Below are 17,526 nucleotides of genomic sequence, written 5' to 3'. Positions count from 1 at the left end.
AAAGGGGGCTTTTAGAAGAAATTAAAAGGAAGGAAAAATTGGCCTATGCAAGCAAAAATAAAGAGAGATTAAATCAAGAAATTAAATTACTGAGAGTAGAATATAATAAAATTATAGAACAGGAGGTAGAACAAGAAATCAAATTTTGGAAATATAAAAATTTTGAATGGGCAAATAAGCCAGGCAAGATCCTTGCCTGGCAGCTAAAGAAACAAAGAAATGAAAAATTAATAAATAAAATAAAAGTAGAAGAGAGGACAATAAGGGATATGACAGAAATTAAAAAAGAATTTGAAAAATATTACAAAAAATTATATCAAAAAGATGAAGTGCCAATAGAAGAAATAGAGGAATATATAAAGAAAAATAAATTAATAGAGATAGCAGAAGAAGACCATAAATTATTAAATGAACCAATATCAACCGTAGAAATTAAGGAATCAATTCAAAAATTAAAAATAGGGAAATCCCCAGGTCCAGATGGCATACCAGCAGAATATTACAAAGAAATGTTAAATGAATTAATTGACCCACTAAAAGAAGTAATAGAGGAAGCAGTAGAGAAGGGGAATATTCCAGACTCTTGGACTCAAGGGTATATAACGCTCCTGCCAAAACAAGGTACGGATTTGGAATCGGTCTCAAATTATAGACCCATTTCATTGTTAAATTCCGATTATAAAATTTACGCAGGATTATTGGCTAATAGGTTGAAAAAAATTATAGGAAAAATAGTACATAAAAATCAGGCTGGATTTGTGGAAGGTAGACAAATAAAGGATAATATCAGAAATATAATAGACATAATGGAATATCTACAAGTAAGAAGAGACAAACAAGCAGCCCTGATTTCAATCGATGCGGAGAAGGCTTTCGACAAAATCTCATGGGAATTTATGAAAAAACTATTAAAAGAATTGTGTCTAGGTGAAAAATTCCAAAAAGGTATAAATGCAATATATAACCAACAGAAAGCAAAAATTATTATTAATGGAGAGTTTGGAGAAGAAATCAACATCTTTAAAGGTACAAGACAAGGATGCCCCCTATCCCCAATGTTATTTATAATAGTATTAGAGGTTCTATTAAAGAAAATAAGGCAGGACAACCAAATAAGAGGAATAGCAGTTGGTGAAAAAAGATATAAGTTAAGAGCCTTTGCAGACGATGTTATGATCACAACAGAAAATCCCCTACAATGTACACCTAGAATATTGGAATGCATAAACGAATATGGCAGATTAGCAGGATTCAAATTAAACTATGGGAAAACCAAAATACTAGTGAAAAATATGGAAGAAAAGGATAAAGTGAAATTACAAGAAATTACAGGATTGGAAATTAAAAAGAAAATAAGGTATCTTGGAATAAATTTAACAACAAATACTATAGACTTAAGTAATGAGAACTATGGGAAAACATGGAATGAAATAAAAAATGACTTGCAAGTATGGGGAAAATTAAATCTTTCCTTACTAGGGAAAATGTCGGTAATAAAGATGAACATATTACCAAGGATGATGTTTTTATTTCAAAGTATCCCAATACTAGGAGGAGATAAATGTTTTAATAACTGGAAAAGAGATTTGGCTAAATTCATATGGTCAGGGAAAAAGCCAAGAATAAAACACAAAATAATGATAGATAAGAAGGAGAGAGGAGGATTTGGTCTCCCAGATATGGAGTTATATCACGATGCGGTGGGTCTGACCTGGCTAAAGGAATGGATCAAATTAGATGACTCGGATGTATTGGGTTTAGAGGGAGTAGAGACGAGATTTGGATGGCATGCCTATTTAATAGATGAAAAAGTGAGAGTACATAAAGGCTTCCTAGGGCATATAATCAGAAAATCTATATATAAAATATGGGAGAAATGTAAGAGACTCTTAGAACCGAAAACTCCCTGGTGGGCATCGCCAGCAGAAATTGTCGCAGTGAAAAAATTAAATATGAAAGAAAATTGGGCTACCTATAAAACTGTATTAAAGGAAGAAAACGGAGAATTGGAATTAAAGGACTACACAGAGATTAAAGCTCATATTAGTGATTGGTCCCAATATATTCAAATTAAGTATAGATTAGCAAAAGACAAAAAGTTAGGATTTGAAAAAGAAATATCAAAATTTGATAAATATTTAATACAAGAAAAATCAAAAAATATATCTAAATTGTATAATCTGATTTTAGAGTGGGAAACAAAGGATGAATTGGTTAAAGCATCAATGATTAAATGGGCGCAAGATATTGGGAAAAATATTATGTTTGAACAATGGGAAAAATTGTGGAAAGAAGATATGAAATTCACCATGTGTTATATACTGAAAGAAAATTACCTTAAAATGCAACATAGATGGTATTTAACACCTGAAAGAATAGCAAAAATGAATAAAAACTGTAGCGATATCTGCTGGCGATGTAACACGGGAAAAGGTACCATGATACATATATGGTGGAATTGTTTAAACATCAAACAATTTTGGGAAATAATATATAATGAAATGAAAAAAATGTTTAGATACTCATTTAGGAAAACGCCAGAAGGTTTTCTATTGGGAATTGTACCAGGAAGCCTAAGGGAAGAAGATAAGACCTTATATTTATACGCAACAGTAGCAGCAAGGCTATTGATTGCGAAAAACTGGAAAAGTGGTATAATACCGACAAAAACAGAGTGGCTTGCCAAATTATTGGAGTATTACAATATATCCAAAACAAAGGAAGAAACTGGAAGGATTTCAAAAGAAAAGATAGATAGGGACTGGAAGGTGTTTAAAAGATACTTGCAAAATCATATCGAAAAATCAGAACTCCTATTAGAATAAACAAGTTCCGTTTCAAATACTGATATATCAAATAAGATGGAAAACAATGTGTAATAGAAAAAGAAGTATGAAATTAGGGTAAAGGTGTGTGAAAGAAAGTAATAGAAGTGGAAAGAAATTGTAATTGAGTAGATTGGAAGTCAAACACAAAGGTGGGGTGAAGGGTTGGTGGATGGTGATGGGGAAAAAAACTATTTGTGGGATTGAGTGTAAGTATGTTTGAACATTTTTAAGGATTGTAAGAAATGTATGTTTGTATGCTTGTATATGTGTATTAATGATGAATTTAAATTTTAAAAAAAAGGAAGGGACTGGACGTAAGTTTTTGTTCCTGAACAACAAACCTCTGTAGAGATACCCAGCGGCGTAGCGTGAGTTGTCAGCACCCGGGGCAACGCAAGTAATTTGCGCCCCCTAACCCGGGGCAAGGCAAGTAATTTGCGCCCCCCAACCCCTAACCTGCGAGTTGCCGCTGGCGCTGCCACGCAAACAACGCTGCTTGCCCGGAGGAGGATGGAGGCAGAAGCAGCCGCCGCCTGTGGCTGGGCCGAGGGGATGGCGGCGGCGGCAGGGTGCAGAGGCTGCCCGTGCCCGGCCAGGCGTCGGTGGCGGCGTCGGCGCTGCTGCAGCGGCTGCTCCTCCTGCGAGCAGTGAGCGGAGCGCAGCCACAGCGACGGCGGGGGGCGCGCGTGCTAGGGCGCAAGGCTGGCGGTGGCGGCAGGGAGCCCGACGGAGGAAGGAACTTGTCCCTTCCCTCTGGACTCGCGCCCCCCCCAGATGTTGCGCCCGGTGCGGTCGGCACCCCTGGCACCCCCCACGCTACGCCACTGGAGATACCAGATTTCCGAATTAGAACGTTTTCGCAGCTGAACAGGACAAGAAACCTGAGAAAGTGAGGAATAAAAAGAACAAAGGACTGATTACGACATGGAAAGAAAAAAGGGAGGAGCGGTAAAGACCAAGGAAATTAAAGGCCTTTTTTAGATTGGACGTTTGAAGTTAAACATTATTAAAATAAATAAATTAAAAGAAAACCGGCAAGGTGGAACTGGGGAGAAATCTGGCCATGGATTTGAGACCTCCAGGCTGACAACATACAGACTGATGGACATAGGGAATCTAAACCGGGGAAGGGGGGGGGGAGATTTGGAATCCAAAGGCTGTGCAACTATTTTTTGAATCTTTTTATATCTTTTATCTTTTATATCTTTATATAACTCTTGTATATCATTTCATTTTGATTGGACATGTTTTTTTTAAAAAAAGGGAATTCGTGGAAGGAAACTGTTGATTTATTAGTGCGTGACCTGCTAATTGATTTACGGTCCAATTAGCTCTTTACAGCGGTCCGGCACGCTTCCCACTCAGCGGCGCAATCTGCTTCGTTCCGTCACGCCTAGCAGAGTAAAACACAGCGGCAAACTGTCACGTAGCTTCCGACAAATACACAGAGCACCAGATTGTCCATTTACAGCTCTTTATTGCATCGTTTCTCAGAAAACTCCAGGACTTCTCGCAGCCATGACAAACTGCGTCTTTCTCTCTCAAAGACCGAGAGGAACAGTCAGAAAACTCCTCCCAGCTTCCAAAGCTGACGTCAGAATGTTGAGGCATCATGGGAACAACTTAACCTCTTAAGTTCCGACTCCCATACCCCCTCTGCATCACATTCTGACAATACCTGTGGAACATCCACATACCTATCAGACTTACACTGTGCGAAACTTACCCACGCACCTGTGGCCTGATATCTTTCAGGTGGAATACCCTTCGTTGTGCGACTGGATCGCCTGGGCACAAATTCAGATGCTTCCCCTGACTCACCATCACCAGCAGGTGTGTCCTCAGCATCACGGGATTCCCCCTCTGACTTAACACGTTTTCGAATCCCCTCCATCACACTCACTGGAGAACTAGGCTCACTCTTGGCCTCTCTTTTAACAACTTGTGGAGATGCCCCACCCTGCTCCAGACCTTGGTCAGTGACCTGATCGTCATCAGCAGACTCAGCCTCTCCTTCCTCCCCCTCAGAACCTTCCTGCTCTGAATCAGAAAGACATTCTGATAGAACATCACGCTTGACAGGAGTCTTTAACCTTTCATCCTGTTCGTAGAACTCAGCGTGTTTGCTGATCAGCATTTTACTCTGATCACCTGATGGGAACGCAAACCTCCATGCACGCGCTGCTGGCTCATACCCACAGAAGATCATTTTCCGGAACTTGGATCCATCTGGCCCTTGCAAAGCTTTAGGCACTGGCACAGATGCGTCCGAACCAAACTTGCACAGAAAATGAATCTGGGGTTTCCTGCCATGCAACAAACCAAAGGGTGTGTCACCTATCATTGAATTGTAGGTACGATTCCAGGTGAAGCTCACATACCTGATTGCCTCCAGCCAAAACTTTGGTGGCAACCCAGAATCTGCCAGCAACACCTTTGCAGCCTGGACCAGAGCCTCACATCGGAGCTCTGCCACCCCCCTCTGATTGGGTGAAGTCACTGTGTGACGTATCCCTTTCATGCGAAAGAACTTCTGCAAAGCAAATCCTGTAAACTCAGCACCTCTGTCACTTGTGACTGCTTGCACTTTGGTGGAGAACCTTAGTTCCACCTCCTCAATCCAACTTCTGATCAGCTGAGCTGCATCTTCCTTGGATTTGAGCCCAAGAGTCCAGGTATTCTGTGTAAAGCTATCCTGCATCGTCAGCAGAAACCTGGCCCCTCCCAGACTTGGCTCCTTTACGGGACCCAACAGATCTATGTGAACCAATTCAAAGAGTTTGGTGTGTACCCTCTCCACCTTTGGGTAACTGCACCCTTTTACCTTTGCCTGTCTGCATGCTTCACATTTTATCACACATCCACATTCTATGATGTGACAGCCTTTGGCGACCTCAGGCAGCGTCTGTAGTTCTTCTAAAGAACCATGAGCTGTCCTAGCATGCCAAACATGAGCACATGACACATGAGCGGGAACTGTAGCACACAGGGCTTGTGCTTTCTCAACCTTCCCCTCACCCTCCAGAGGCGTTTTAAGAATGAAGAGATCATTCTGCCCCTTTTTAACCTTGGCAAGTATCCTCCCTCCTTTGGAGATTGTGCAGACATCATCTTCGAAACAAACCTTAAACCCCTTTTTTAACAAATAAGGCACAGACAAAAGACAGTGGTGTATCCCTGGGACAATACTGTTAGGATATTTCCGTTCCACCTTAAAGGGAACGGCTTTGTAAGCAACAGAGTCTGCGCATGTCCTGTTGACAGGATGTTTATGCTTGCTGTTTTTCCTTTCGGTTTTGGCAGTCGGCTCAGACACGCTGACAGAATGGACGTGTTTTCTTTTGTTTCTGTTAAACGCTAAATAAAGTCTGTAAATTATGCTCTTCTGTGATGCAAGCTTCTGACTGTGCTTTCTGCTGAAAGAGGGTGCACACCAGCCTAGGAATGTGGCTAAGAATTTCCAAAGGCTTTGTGCCCCTAACTGTTGGATCTGCGTGACTACGGGAGGCCGATGGATGTCCAGAACTCCGGCTTGGGGGCCATGATGGACGTTATCTCCCTGGCAGTTTCCCAACAACAAGGTTTCGGGCCCAGATTCACGGCACCTACAGGAGAGTAAAGCTGCAACAGACTGCGTTTAAGAGGTACGGTGGGAAAAGCGAAAGAAATGAGGGAGGCTTTTGGCTTTTCTGTTTACCTCGCAAGGATTAATTGGCCTGGGAGCCGAGCCAAAGAGTTCGTGATTAATGGGCTGCCAAGATAAGGAGTCTTTGAAGGCATAGGGCTCACGGCTCAAGTAAAAAGCTGAGATGGATCTCTTACAGACCTCAGAAACTGCTCCGTGTCCAAAGTTGGATGGGCAGAATTATGAAGCTTGGGCAAAATGGTGTGAGAGTTTGCTGCGTCAGTTTGGGGTGTGGCATGTCGTTTCTGAAGCCCCCCCAGTTCCTCTGACAGAGAGATGGAAATCGCAGAATTCGAAAGCGATTGACGTAATAGTCTTATCCGTATCTCTTGAGGAAATTAAGACGCTGGCTGGCAACACCACTGCACGTGGAATGTGGTCTGCTTTGAAAAAAGCTTATTTGCCAATAATCCCAGCCCAGAGTTTGACTGCATCGGAGGTCCTAGCTGTTTCCCAGAATGCGATTGAGTGCAGGGATGCTGAGGGCACCGGTTGCAAGCTGCAGGGGGAGCTGACCGTCACGTCATCCCAGGCAGCGTTCCAGCCTCCAGGGGGAGCCAAGGAGTCGGCAGCTGAGAGCTCTGTTTCTCATGGGAACCAAGGCCATCGCCTTTGCAGAGGCCGGAAAGGCAAAGGTAAACAGAGCCACAGGCAGACACCTGCAGATGGCCAGGAGCAGAGGGAGGGTGAAGAGCCCGCGCCAAACAAAGCGATGTTTGCTGGCACTGCTTCACCAAAGGCTGAAGGCACGTCTGCTGACCAGAAGCAGGGGGGCAAGCTGCAAAAGCCCACGCCAGTGGAAAGCAAGGTTTTGCTTGCTGGCACAGCTTCACCAAAGGCTAAAGGCACGTCTGCTGGCCAGGAGCAGCAGGGGGGCAAGCTGCAAAAGCCCACACCAGTGCAAAACAAGGGTTTGCTTGCTGTAAAGACTGCTCCAACAGCCAAAGGCAGGTTTATTGTGGATTCAGGTGCCACCCGCCACGTTTCCAAGGACAGGCATCTCTTTATCTCCTTCAAGCCTCAGGAAAGTGAGATCCACCTGGCTGATGGAAGGACGTTGCAAATTGCAGGAGAAGGGACTGTGAAACTTGCAAGTCTGCACACTACCATCAGTAATGTACTTTATGTTCCAGGAGCGGCGAGCAACTTGTTGAGCGTCCCACAGCTTACTGGACGTGGTTTTCAGATTTCCTTCAAGAGGAGCGTCTGTGTCATCAGTAAAGGCAAAGAGGACTATTTGCATGCAAAGTTTATGGATGGTTTATTCCATATAACTTATGATGACACTGTTGTTGTGAATAATGCTGATTCTTGTTGTGTTGCACAAACTAACAAAGTTCTTCATGCAGGTTGCATTCACGATGCACATCGACGGTTTGGTCACCTCTCTTGGAAGGCACTGGCCAAGATGCCAGAGGTGGTTGAAGGTTTGAACATCAAACCCTGTAAATTTCACATGAAATGTGTATCTTGTGCAGAGAACAAGGTGAAGGTTGCTCCAAAAGGCAAGGAGTCTAGCAGGCAGGCTTCCAAGCCCTACCAGCTAGTGCATGCGGACCTGGTTGGGCCACTTGCGCCCTCTATAGGAGGAGCAAGGTACTTCATGATTCTGATTGATTCTTTTACCAGGTACATTCATGTGTATTTGCTCGAACAGAAATCGCAAGCGTTTCCAAAGTTTAAGGAATTCTGTGCTTGGTTGGAGAATGTGCACGGTAAACGCATTTCTTCTTTATTTACTGATCGGGGGCGGGGAGTTCACTTCTCAGCAGTTTGAAGCTTTCCTGACTGAGAAGGGAATCCAGCATGACATGTCAACGCCCAGATCGCCATGGATGAATGGTCTTGCGGAGAGAGCAAATCAAACATTGCTGCAAGGAATAAAAACCTTGTTGCATGATGCCAATCTCCCTGATAAGTTTTGGGGGGAGGCTCTGGGGAATTTGGTTTACAGTTATAATCGCAGATTGTCATCACCCATTGGTTGTACCCCCTATGAGAAGATGTTTGGCAAGAAACCCAACACCAAACACATGAGAATTTTTGGTTCGGACATGTGGGTACGCACACAACAAACCAACAAGCTTGGGAAGCGTGGGGCACATGGTTTGTTCATGGGGTACGAAAAAGGTGCATACAGGGTATGGATGACTGACTCTAAGTCCATTAAGTTCACAAGGAGTGTTGAGTACAATCCTAAGTGGGGGGAAAATGTGGGAATTTTCCAGAGTTACCCAGAGGAGGATGAAGGTGATGTCAAGCAAGCAGCTAAAGCTGAGGAAGCTGCTGATGATGAGGATGAGGATGATGATGAGGATGAGGATGATGATGATGATGATGATGATGATCAGAGTTCGGATTCCAGTTCAGTGGGCGGCGCTACTGCTGATGTCAGTGAAAGTGATGACACAGCAGACTACCAGAGCGCAAAGGCCTCAATCAGACCATCTGATGCGTCTGACAATGAACTGGAAGAACCACTGTTCACCATTGGTCACTTTTCTCCTAAGAAAGAGGAGATGAGTCCAGAAGACTTGCGTCTAGTACGCAGATCTGAAAGGGCGACCAAGGGCAGACCTCCAAAGAGGTATGCTGATGAGTTTGCTAAGACAGCAACTGCTGTTCTTAGTAGCTCAGAGAAGGTATGGGAACCTTCAAGCTTCAATGAGGTTCAGGAGTTAACCTCTAAAGATGCTGAGCCTTGGCTTAATGCCATGAAGGCTGAAGTTGATTCCTTGAACAGGAACCAAACTTGGGAATTGGTACCGATAGTCCCAGGAATGAGACTGGTTGGCAGCAAATGGGTCTTCAAGGCCAAGACAGACCAGAATGGCAAGGTAGTCAGACACAAAGCCAGATTGGTTGCCAGAGGTTTTTCACAGGTACCAGGACAGGATTACCACGAGACCTACTCTCCCACAGTCAAATATGAGAGCATTCGGCTGATGCTCAAGATCGCTGCGGAGGAGAAACTGCATGTTTCCCACCACGACATTAATACAGCTTTTTTGTATGGGATTTTGAATGAACAGCTGTTCATGCTTCCACCTGATGGGATGGAAATACAGAAGGGAATGGTCTGTAAACTGCGGAAATCCTTATATGGTCTTAAGCAGAGTGCCAGGTGTTGGAACACAAAACTCACTGAGACATTGCTTTCTCTAGGTTTTCACCAGGGCAAAGCTGATCCATGTGTGTTTGTCAAGGAGGAGGGGCAAAACAAACTGTATTGTTTATGTTTTGTTGATGATCTTCTGATGTTTTGGAAGAATCAGGCTTTTTACCAAAGCACCCTAGCTCAGCTGAAGGAGCACTTTGACATGAAGGATCTTGGTGAGGTATCCAACTATCTTTCTCTGCAGGTGGAGAAGGACCAAGCAGGTAATTTTCTGGTACACCAAACACAGAAAATTGCTGATGTGTTAACCAGGTTGAATTTGATTGATGCAAACCCAGCAGACACACCGATGGTGACAGGTTACCAGGTAAACAGTACTGCTGAAGCGTTTTCTGACACAACGCTGTACAGATGCATTCTAGGCAAGCTGAATTTCATTGCCAGATGTTCAAGACCTGACATAGCTGTAAGCTGTAATCTGCTTAGCAGACATGCCAACAATCCTACGGTTCAGGATTGGAAAGCTCTGAAGCGCATAGCCCGCTATTTGAAAGAGACTATGCACTACAGGCTGAGGTTCACCAGTCAGAAGACTGGAGGTCTTGAAATCTTTGCAGATGCAAGTTTTGGAAGTGACACCACGGATGGTACAAGCACTTCTGGAGTATGCTACATGTACAACCACTGCCTGTTTGACTGGTTGTGCAAGAAGCAGACAACAGTGAGCCTAAGTTCCTGTGAAGCAGAACTCAATGCTCTGTCATTTTCACTCATGGATTGTGAATGGTTGATGCAACTGTTAAACATCAGGGTGTTAAACTGTTAAACTGTTAAACATCAGGGTGTCTGTGAAATGTCCTATACAAGTGTATCAAGACAATAGATCGTGTTTGGCTTTGCTGAACTCCGAGAGTTGCAAGCAGAGAACCAAGTACTTGCAGATTAAGCTACATCGTGCAAGAGAGTGTATTCAGAAAGGACTGATTCGGGTGTCCTACATGGCAGGAAATGAAATTCCTGCTGATCTGTTGTCTAAGGTTGTTAACAGAGAACAACTTAAGGTTTATGTACAAAAGTTGCAATTGGGTGAACCACAGGTACAACAGGTTACACGGAAAGGGGGAGGATGTTAGGATATTTCCGTTCCACCTTAAAGGGAGCAGGCTTTGTAAGCAACAGAGTCTGCGCATGTCCTGTTGACAGGATGTTTATGCTTGCTGTTTTTCCTTTCGGTTTTGGCAGTCGGCTCAGACACGCTGACAGAATGGACGTGTTTTCTTTTGTTTCTGTTAAACGCTAAATAAAGTCTGTAAATTATGCTCTTCTGTGATGCAAGCTTCTGACTGTGCTTTCTGCTGAAAGAGGGTGCACACCAGCCTAGGAATGTGGCTAAGAATTTCCAAAGGCTTTGTGCCCCTAACTGTTGGATCTGCGTGACTACGGGAGGCCGATGGATGTCCAGAACTCCGGCTTGGGGGCCATGATGGACGTTATCTCCCTGGCAGTTTCCCAACAAATACAGCACTCCAACTGCTCCTGTAGAATAGACATAAAGACAGTTGCAACGTTAGTTACATTTCTTTTCTGTCCATTTGCAAAAAGTACAGTTTTTCCAGCAGAAATTGCTCTGCAATTCCACATCTCGACAGCAGGGGTCTCTGGAATCAAGTTGCGATTAGCTGCAGAGTCTATCACAAAACAAAACTCTGAGCCTTTCTCACAGCTGTTCTCAAACAATGCCATACTGGCTGTTATTTGATAAGTCTCCTCCTGGTGTTTGTCATGTCCACCTGCCTCAGTCCCACGCCTGGCTGCTCTCCCAGGCTGGTTGCCATGGAAACCCGACTGGTTCCCATGGGAGTTGACCTTGACAACATCCTGCCTTGCCTCCTTGCTCCGGTGGGGGCAATTACGCCGCAGATGTTCCGTAGAATTACACACGTAGCACCGACGAACGGAAAAACACTGGGGTGAGCTCTCAGCTAGCAAAGCTTCCGGGACACCAGCTCCGCCCCCTCTGAAACGGCACTTCCCCTCGGCATACACAGTGGAAACTTTTCCAAACTGGCTTTTGGGCTCCTCTGCCCCCCCAACACTTCCAACAGCACTCTGTAAGGCTGTAAAATCAGGGCTTCTGGCTGAACACTCGGCATCATCCTGCTCCTGGCCTTCTGCTGAGCTTTGACACAAACCCCTCAGCACATTCCAGGCTTCACAGGCCGACTCAATGCCTTCCAAATACGGCAACAGCTTAGCGTGTACGCTTGCTCTCAACATGCAGATCTCAGCTCTCTCAGCTTTCTCTCTCTGCATCTTCTCCTCCAGAAAAGCAGACTTCAGCTTTCCTGCATCTCTGTCCACCAGCCCCGCAATTTCAGCAGCAGCCGGTTCGCTTGGGGACGGCTGTTTCTTGCTTATGTCCCACAAGCCAGTTGCCCAAAACCAGGCTCTCACCCTTCTAACCCAGGTTTCCCACGACTGGGTGGTGAGCTCTTCAAGCTTCTCAAGCGGAACTTCAAACACCTCTAGGTCATCTGCCATCTTTCTCCCGTTCTCCCCAGGCGCCCCAAGCTGTACTCACAGATCACCAGCTCTTCCGGCTCCTGTCCGTGGAGAAACGATTCCTTGCTGCTCTTGGCACTGTTGCATTCAGCACAGGCAAACCTTTGCGTCTTTCAGCTAGCTGCTTGCCTCAGATACAGGCCTCCGCTTCCGGTCAGCTTCACTGCCTCCGAACGCAGACTTCAAACATTCCGGCAGCCTCCAGTGACAGCTTTACAAGCAGTAATTACGGCCCATAACCTGTTGATTTATTAGTGCGTGACCTGCTAATTGATTTACGGTCCAATTAGCTCTTTACAGCGGTCCGGCACGCTTCCCACTCAGCGGCGCAATCTGCTTCGTTCCGGCACGCCTAGCAGAGTAAAACACAGCGGCAAACTGTCACGTAGCTTCCGACAAATACACAGAGCACCAGATTGTCCATTTACAGCTCTTTATTGCATCGTTTCTCAGAAAACTCCAGGACTTCTCGCAGCCATGACAAACTGCGTCTTTCTCTCTCAAAGACCGAGAGGAACAGTCAGAAAACTCCTCCCAGCTTCCAAAGCTGACGCCAGAATGTTGAGGCATCATGGGAACAACTTAACCTCTTTTTTAAAAAAAGGGAATTCGTGGAAGGAAACTGGGGTGGATCTGGGGAAAAATCTTTTTTTTCTATTTTTGTAAATGATATGGGAGGGAGGTAAGATTGTGTAATTTAAATTGGATAGTGGGTTAAACAAATTAAGTTTTAAATGGGGAGTGAGAGATTGTAGAACTAAATTCATGAAAGGGGAATACAGCTGGGAGGGGGAAGGGGGAGTCCCAGAAAGTTGGTATTGAAAGTAAGGCTTTAAGTGTATTTTATCTTTGTATTTCTATATTTTTTGGAAACTTTAATAAATATGATTTTTTTAAAAAAATGATGACACCTATAAAATCAGCCAAGGCAATTTGCACGGCAGCATTTGTTATGAATAAATGCTGCTGTTCAGTCTGTGAGAAGGGCAGATATATTGATGCAACATCAGAACCGCTCAAAGCTATAGCACGTGAACGTCCTTTGATAACAATGTCTGATGTGGATTCAACAACGGAATAAATGTTTTTAGGTGGGGTGTGTGGTAAATGTAGCCATTCTATAATGCAGATTGTCTTCTTCTTTTCTGTCTGAGCATATAAATTCCTGTTGGCAACAATGGTGTAGCAAACACTGCCAGATGCAGCTTGTGTGCAGCACCTCTAGGTGGTGCATGCGGAAAGGTTTCAATGCTTCACCCACAAAATGTTGACAAAGTGTAGGGGAGTTCCGCATGCCTTGAGGCAGGACAACCCACTGATATCACTGGGTGGGCTGCGAATTGTTATATACTGGCAATGTAAAAGCAAACCGTTCCCTGTCTGCTGGAGCCAGTGGGATGAAGATGGTTCAATGTGGCCGAAAGTCAATTGTTCAGAAATAAGCTGTTCAGAAATAGCTGGTGCCGCTGCTGCTGATTTTTCTTTTGGTAGAGGCCACTGTTCTACCCCCACTGGGGTATCAGTGATCCTGGTTTGCCACACTGGAAACAAGTTGTATCGGTGGCTACAGGCTGGTTTTCATTTAGCGCTGCTGCCAGCAGATGAGCCTTGTGGGTGGCTGTACCAACAGACTGACAAATGCGAAGCATGGCTGCTGTGTCTGTGGCAGGATTGTGTATCATCGGTTGTAACGCAACCTTACAATCCTCATTGGCATTTTCAAAGGCCAATTGTTTGATAATTATTTGTTTGGCTTCAGGATTTTCAATTTGACGACTCACTGCTGTAAGCAGCCTGTCCATAAAGGAAGAATATGATTCTCTTGCCTCTTGCCTGATTGAACCCCACCTTGATTGAATACTGGTGGGTTCTGGGATTTTTCTCATTGCTTGTTTAGCAGCAAGAGCAGTGTCCCTCAATAAGATTTGCAGCAGTGTGGCTTGCACTGAAGCTTGAGTGAAAGGACCACGCCCCATCATGGCATCTATGACGTCTGCAAGGGTAATATTTGGATTATTTCCCCTGATTTGTTGAAACAAAGCTGGAGCATAAGCACGGCAGGCAGTTTCCCATTCGTGGGCAAACAAAACACCTGCTGATGGGGGTAACACTGTACGTGCCAAAAGCTTGATGTCATCTGGAACCAAAAGCTGGGCTAATGTGGCTTCCAAAAGAGCCTGTGTAAATGGGGCTCGAAGTCCATTTGTCCTTACTGACAATTGCAGCTCTTTCAAGATTTTAAAGTCAAAAGGTTGGTGTGTCACTGAAAGTAGCTGGAGTGAGTGCCAAGCCAGGAATCATGCTTCTTTTCAAACCATGTTCTGAAGTTTGTTTCATGATCAGAACAATCCTCTCAAGTGATTGTTTTCACCCTGCTTTAAAAGCAACACTTCAAAGAACGGCTCAAAAAAATAAATACACAAAAAAAAAACCTTAGCAAAACAGGATTCCCAATGAAATGGTCTGCCTCACAGCCAGAGGCTCTACTCCAAGGAAGCACTGAGGAGGGCTGTGACAGTTTGGAGCTTTCCTGTCTGTTCTCTGATCTGGTGACACATGCTGTCTGTTGAAGTTGAATGGGGAGGGGCCCTTAGATGTCTGAAAGAGTTCTGGGACTTGCTGGTTAATGGGATTTTCTGCCGTCCTCAGCGGATGCTCAGCCCTTCTGTCTATTCCAGCTGTAGTGTTTCAGAAAGTTGCTTTGAGCCAAACACACTCCCCTTTGAAAGTTTCAAGATCTCAAGTCTCAAATGTTTGGTAGCCAAGAGCATGGCTTAATTAGAATTGGAAACACTATTGAAAAGATTTACTTTTCAAATACATTTAAGTAGGAATTACTCAGCCTTGGAGAAGCCCCTTCCTTGGGTCTCGGTCACTCACCTGTGACTGTCAGAGTCACTCACCTGTCAGTCACTCATCCATTCTGAATGGGTAGAAAGAAGCACAGAGCTATGACATACAGAGAGGCGTCAGGCAACCTCACTGGAGGAGGACTGGTGATTCTGGCCATGTATCTGAGTCAGTAATCACAACGCAGAGAATTGCCAGAGTTAGAATTAATCATCCTAGCAGAGACTGCTTAGAAGTATGGAATTCAACAACAATCAATCATGCAGAGATGCAACGGAGAACATTTTCTGAAATTAGAAAAAGCTGCCCAGTGCTGGGGAATGACCCCAGTCATGTCCAGTGTGGGAGAGACATGGCAGGATTAACCACCCTGTGCTCTTTCAGCAACTTTCTCTGTGGTCAAGAGCTGTAGGTGCTCATCAAATGGAAGCCCTACTTCCATCTACTGCTCTGAAGTAGGGTCATCTCTGCCTCCAGGTTTTCAACTTTTATGTACATCTTCTGAAAATGCACAAACCTTTTCTCTTGTATGAATGATGCCAGGTTTTAGCTCACTGGTTCCTTTATTTTATCCAGTTTTCTGTTTGGAATCTTAATGGCTCCCCCTTTGTATTTTTTTTAAAATAATTTTTATTAACTGGCTAATCACATCAAATTAAATCACATCATATAAATTCCAAATTACAAAGCCAAATTTTTAAATTTTGTTGGGGGAACCCATACTTCAAGATCCAAAGGGGGATTCAGATCATCTTCTTTACTGCGTTAATGTCCAAATCAGTCCCAATCAGTCCAAACAAAGTTCATAATTCTATCCAGTCTTATCTTGGTGTTTCCACATCATATCTTATTCATATAATTTCTCTTTTTCCTTTACGATCTCTTCTGTTGGTCTCCTTAAGCCGATAGCAAGTATAATAATCCTGTGTGGATTTCCCGTTCCTCCACTAAGTCCAGATGGTTTCCATATATCTCCTTAGTAGATAACCTCGTTCTTTCCATCGTAAATTTTGGCATTTGTCGCTCTTAAGTCCCACCGAGGAGTTGATCCACGATATGTAAACAACTCTATTTCTCTCTTTCTCCTCCCAGACCCAAGAGCTCCAACAATGCCTCCCAAAATGGCGACGGCATTTTTAACTGCGTCATTCCAGAACTCTTAGCTTTCCAGCTTCATCTTGAAACATTGCTTTGGATCGAAAGTTTATCTCCACACAGCCTTAAATCCACAGCTTAAGTCCTTAGTTTCTGACTCATTAGGGGAGGGGATTCTTGTTAAATCACATAAAAAAAGGAAGGCAGGTTTTCTCCCCCCTCCCCCATTTGTCATACCATATCTTGACGTATCTTCTCATATTTTATTCTTGTCTTGTTATCAGAGATCTCTTCTGTCAGCAGTCTTTACTCCCCTTTTTCCTTGAAGCATGTGCAATTAATCTTGTCCAAATTGTTTCTTTTAAAGATCATTTGCAACTAGCGGCGCGAATCAGGAACGGCGTCCAGGAGAGCCGGAAATCCCACAGGAGGGCTTTGTGCCTAGTGCCCCCACCCCCATAAATTCGGGGGTGGTATAGGGCACAGCAGGCAAGGGCCGTCCCCCCCACAATCCTGGGGGGGTTAGGGAGGCTAATTACCCCCATCATAGCCTCCAAATTACCTCTTGTGGGTCGGAGAGATGTTATTGTCAGCCATCTTCCGATGCGCCACCTAGTGGCCCCCAATGGCTCCCCCTTTGTAAAAGCCTTTCCTCAGGAAAGTGGATAAGGCAAAAGAGGAGACCCATATATTGTAGGTGCCTTGGAGGGGTCATGTTTGCCTCCACACAACCATGTGCAGAAGAGTCATGGTTGCTCCTGACAGGGGCAGCCTTTGACACCACCACCACTTCCCCAGGAGAACACAAAGCTAGCGTATTTAGTAATGAGAATATTTTGTCTCCCCAAATACCGGTAGTCTTGCCACTTGTAATGTTTTTATTGGGAGGAGGAATAAGGAATTGCACCTCCTCCCAATTGCTTAGCCCAGCCATACTGAATTCTGTCTGTTGATCACACTCAAACACAACAAGGGACTAGGGATGGAGGAGAAATGTGATTCAATTTGCATTTAAAGGCAAACCTACTTAATTTGCACTTCCCAAAACAAAATGAGTACTGAAGTGCAGCCATTGTTTGAAATCCACACTTGCTGAATTTTGCAAGGTTGTCCTCCAGTCAAGCCATGTGTCCAGAAATGCATGTATTAGGGAAATAACATACAGAAATGTATTACATTAATTTAAATTGTTTTACAAAAATACATTAGGCAAGTTATACATACAAACTATGTGCATGTTATGAGAAATTTGCACTAAAAATGCTGGTGATTTTTTCTTTTAATTGCAAACTGATGTGGGAATGTGGCAAAATATTTTTAAGGTGACATGGAAATGAGGAGAGCTAAACTTAAGACATGGGTATAGCCAAGGAGGGGCAGATCCAAAA

This window comes from Podarcis bocagei (genome assembly GCF_964188305.1).
Source record: "Podarcis bocagei genome assembly, chromosome: W".
In the NCBI taxonomy this organism is placed as follows: domain Eukaryota; kingdom Metazoa; phylum Chordata; class Lepidosauria; order Squamata; family Lacertidae; genus Podarcis; species Podarcis bocagei.
This window is presented reverse-complemented; position numbering follows the sequence as displayed.